Below are 5,025 nucleotides of genomic sequence, written 5' to 3'. Positions count from 1 at the left end.
TTTCACTTAATGGTGAAATTGCGAACAACTCTTTTACTATTTCCAGTGTGTCTAATTGTGATGGAGGGCCCATGGGGGCTTGAAGTTCTTGGTTCTGGGAGATCTCCTGGTTAGGGTCTGTATCTGGAAATAGTAGCGTCTCTTCTACAAGCTGGTTCTCTGTTTCTAGGTTAGTGGCAGGCTCGCTCTCCTCCTCCACTTCTTCATCGTCTTCTTCATTTTCACTACTATCATCTATTTTTTCTTCACTTGGAATGAGGGGCACTTCCAACCCCTTTTCGTATTTTGAATTCCCACGCCCTCTGGCCGCTGCTCCAGCGTACGAAGACGGAGGAGCTTTGGTTTGGGGGCAGTCCGCGCGGACATTGCCAATTTTGTCACATTTTAAACATAACGGTAATCGGCCCCTACAGGTAATTAACATTGAATATCCATCTGTGGTTCGTATTCTATGCGGTATTTCGGATTTGTGTCTTTCGTCGATTTTGATGTAAAGACTTCTCACTCCTGTTTCCACTGTATAATCCTGCACATGAACTTTTTCGTTTTGTATGTTTTGGACTTTCTCTAGTACGGTGGCTGGGAAAGGACATCACATGATTTATTTTTTTTCAGCATAAATTTTTTTTTTTTCATGAAATATCTCGATCGATGGACTGATTATCTCGATCGATCGAGATATCATCTCAGGCGATCGAGTTAATTATCTCGGGCGATCGAGATATTATCTCAGGCGATCGAGATATTATCTCGGGCGATCGAGTTATTTATCTCGGGCGATCGAGATATTATCTCAGGCGATCGAGATATTATCTCGGGCGATCGAGAGATTATCTCGGGCGATCGAGTTACGAAATCGAGGCCGTTTAACATTCAACATGGATGACACCGTGAAAAGTCTGTTCCATCTCGGGCTTAGTCAAGCTGAAATGTGCTCTGTTCTCGCTCAGAGATTCGATTATAATGTAAGCGAACGGCAATTATGTAGAGTTCTTTCACGGCTACGTTTGTACAGGCGGAAGACATTTTCCGATTTAAATGATGTTGTCGACTTCGTGAGCGGAGAGCTAGCTTATTCGGGACAGCTTCTTGGCTACAGATTTATGCACTTGAAATGCATTACCAATCGATTAGTGGTCAGCAAAGAAGCTGTCAAACTAATTCTGAAGCATCTTGACCCAGAGGGTGTTGAATTGAGAAGGCGTAGGAGACTTGTGAGAAGAAGATATCGTGTAAAGGGGCCCAATTATGTGTGGCACCTTGATGGCTATGATAAACTAAAGCCATTTGGTATCTGATTACATGGCTGTGTTGACGGGTTTTCAAGGCACATTTTGTGGCTTGAAGCATACAAGACGAACAGTGATCCCGCCGTCATAGGCGGTTACTTCATCAAGACACTTGAAGATCACAAGGGTTGCCCAAAAAATCATTCGAGCCGACCGTGGAACGGAAAATGGACATATAGAACACATGCAAACGTTTCTTCGAGAGAACAACAACGGGAACGATGAACGCAATTTTCAGTACGGAAAAAGTTCTGCAAATCAGCGTATAGAGTCATTTTGGGGTATACTGCGAAAGCAAAATGCTGAATATTGGATTGCCTTATTGAAGGAATTGGAAGGAAAAGGCCATTTCAGTGGCGACAAGAAAGACCAGGAGTTGGTACGATTTTGCTTCATGAATCTGATACAGGTAGCGACATTATATATATATAACATTACTGTAAAATCGGACGGTTCAGAATGTCCATCCCACTTTGGCAAGGTTTTGTTGGTTACTGAAAAATTGGCAATGACCATAAATTGAATGAAAAGGGCTGGCCATACATGCAAACTGAATGAATTTGAGACTGCATTTTCACACTAAGTTTGGCCCTAGGGTCGCTTATTGGGCGTGTTTTTGGTTATACGGCAAAGGCATCCGGCACTACTAGACAAAGTAATCCCCATATATTATATTGACAAAGTAATTTACGTGTTATTTTTACATTTCTAAAGTAGGCGGTCTCTGTTTTAGCAATCATAGCTTTCTGTATTTTCAGGAGGAGTTGGATGAAGTCTGCATGCTTTGGAACGCATACAGAATCAGAAAGTACAACAATACCAATCTACAACACGGACAACCTTTTATGATGTACTTCGTGCCAGAGCTGTTTGATGCTGAAGACGGCCTTTGCGATGTTGATGAAATGAAGATCGAGCTTTGCCGGGGAGAGTGTTCCTTCAAGTCTCAATTTACATGTTACAAGGACATGTATGATCTTTGCTGCTTACTTATGAACGAACGTGGTCTTGCGATGCCAAATGATCCAGATGAGGCTAGAAACCTGTACATAACACTCAAAGCTGTCATTGATACACTTTTTGATTAACGCGTGCAAGGTTCTTCGCGCTTTGCAGATGTATTTCTCGCAGACGGCGCAGCCCAAAGCCCTCTGCTCTACACGATTTTTGAGTCCGACATGATCTGTATGGCTACTCTGTCGTTAAGGGTACATGTTATGGGACGGGAACTTGCTTGGTCCTTAAAGCTGAACGGCATGCATAAAACCAGCGCATTGCACATTACAACCACTACTGTAAATATTTTAATGGGTAACCCGGCAACTGTTTTTCTTCAATCTAAAATCCTCGCTGGTCCAACGATTCGATTAAGAGAAACCAAATTTTGAAGTAATACTGGTATGCCAAATAATTTTCGGCCCGGCACAGCGGTCCAAAAGCGATGTGACATATCATGGACATTTACTTAGTGGAGCCGGCTATACATGCTAGTCATGTTAGTCATTTAATCGTTTTTGGAGCCCATTGTGTTGTCCCACTAAAACATGGCGGATTACGTCAGGAAGTGCTGGTTTTAATAATATTTAACAACAGATAAAATGTAATCAGAACATTACTGTTTTATTAAATAGATACGCGTAAGCTATTCTGTTCTCATGTTGTTCGTACAGTTATTGTGCATAATAAATTAATAAATTATTTCTATCGCACAACTTTTTTCCCTGATTGTTTTGTAGTAGTATCCATCCAGCATTATCAGCAACAAGCCCTACACATTTACGGCTAAGGATGGCTTTTCCCTGCCATTATTGATGGTACTACTATCGCCGAATCGGTAGATGTCGTCCTAGGTAAGCGTTAAGTTTACCCAGGACCAACCTGGGTAAGACTAAATGTTACCCAATATCGTTCTGGGTAAACTTTAGACCACTAAAGTTTCAAATTCGCGCACTTTCCAACCTGCGGTCGAGGTTGCTGAAAAACAGTACGTGACTTGTGTTACTGCAGAGGGTTTAAAACGTTATTTGAACTCTGTCCCATAATTTCGAGACGGTCACTTCACATCTTAAGATAGAGAAATAAAAAAGAAACTAGTGGAGGTCGTCGATGGAAAATCAAAACTCCGTGAGGGGCAAAACTGGATCCAACAAGAGGTCCATAAGCCTGGCGCTCAGCTGAGTTGCATTTATTGTATCCGCTTGAGCTGGACAGTGCCATGAAATGGTGAGGTATTCCAAATGTTGTTGTGGGTAATTGTATGTTTTTTTTTCCTTTAGAAATTCCTCAGATTCTAAAGGTATCTGGGCACACTACACAAATACGTACCATTGCTCTATAGTATTTTGCTTCCCCAAATGTGAAATGTACGTAAATTGAGTGGTTAAAATTGCAGTCTCGGTTTGAGTGTTGAATGGCCTCGATTTCGTAACTCGATCGCTCGAGATAAATAACTCGATCGCCCGAGATAATATCTCGATCGCCCGAGATAATATCTCGATCGCCCGAGATAATTAACTCGATCGCCCGAGATAATATCTCGATCGATCGAGATAATAAATCCATCGATAGAGTTTTTTCATGAAAAAAAAATTTCACGCAGAAAAAAAAAATTTTATGCTGAAAAAAAAAATCATGTGATGTCCTTTCCCAGCCACCGTACCCTAGTACCCCAAATACCCTTGCTAAAAATTTGTTTGATATGTATGCTGGTAGCCAGTGAACTCTTAGTTTGATCAGTTCCTCACTCACTGAGGAGAATATCACCACTTTCCTTTTGCAGCATTCAGGCACAACCTGTCCTAATCCGGCGAAGTAGTCTGCCACCCGTTTCGTGTCAAAAACCACGTAGTAATCTCTGGATGATTCTCTTTGGTATACGAACTGTCCGTCTTACCACGTCTGATAAGATGTATCTATCTTCTATAGGCCCAAAAGCCTCCGTCATCTTGAATCTTCTTCTTCTCTGGGCAACCGATACTTATAAGAGTATTCCTCGCAGCAACCGACACTATTGGTACTTAGCCAATAGGCCGAGAAGCGATACCGGCGTCAGCTTCGAAAATTCTACATGTTGCAAACGGCGTGAATTGTCCAAACCGTGACGTTTCGGCTGCGTGTGACGTAGTTGATTTGGTCAACGCCAGATGGCAGCAGACGACGTTGCAGGTGCCACTGTCCTCGGGAATCAACAAGGCAAATTCTGGAGGAACTGCAATACCAGGCCAACCCGTGGCGAGAGCGGAGCAAGCCCCTGACATCTCGCCGAGGTCCAAAAATCAGTTTAATATCGAAGCACCTCAATGAGGTGCGTATCAGATATTAAGCTGGTAAGAACAGATACTTTTTTTTTTTTTTTTGATAAATAAAATTTATTGCACATATTACATACAGAGATATAGAAGGCTTAATTTTTACGGGGTTTACATAGGATAGAATTAATTTACAACCAGGATTTAAAGGTGTAATGATTTAAACAGTGTATTAGTGACGACACTGTGTGAAAAAGGAAAGTATTAGTTAGACTTTCCTGTAAAAAGGGAAACAACTGGAAAAGAACGGGTTAATAGTATTATACACTGATAATTTGTTGTCGCAAACACAGATAATTATGGCCTTATCATGATTTTTGGGATTCTGTGTGGGCATGTATACATAAAGTACATGTGTGCCAGACATCAATTTCACATGGCATACCCTCCCCTGTAAACCCCCTGGAACTACGAACTCCCTCTCCACA

At 41.7% G+C, this 5,025-nt stretch overlaps 1 non-coding gene across 1 annotated transcript; it reads right to left on the bottom strand.

Annotated features, from left to right (window-relative positions):
* Positions 1-4,472: 4,472 nt before the first annotated feature.
* On the bottom strand, positions 4,473-4,661 carry LOC135491819 (U2 spliceosomal RNA). Its single transcript, XR_010447926.1, has one exon. It is a non-coding gene; the product is annotated as a U2 spliceosomal RNA (small nuclear RNA).
* Positions 4,662-5,025: the final 364 nt, after the last annotated feature.

This window comes from Lineus longissimus, chromosome 7 (assembly GCF_910592395.1).
Source record: "Lineus longissimus chromosome 7, tnLinLong1.2, whole genome shotgun sequence".
Classification (NCBI taxonomy): Eukaryota; Metazoa; Nemertea; class Pilidiophora; order Heteronemertea; family Lineidae; genus Lineus; species Lineus longissimus.
This window is presented reverse-complemented; position numbering and strand designations above follow the sequence as displayed.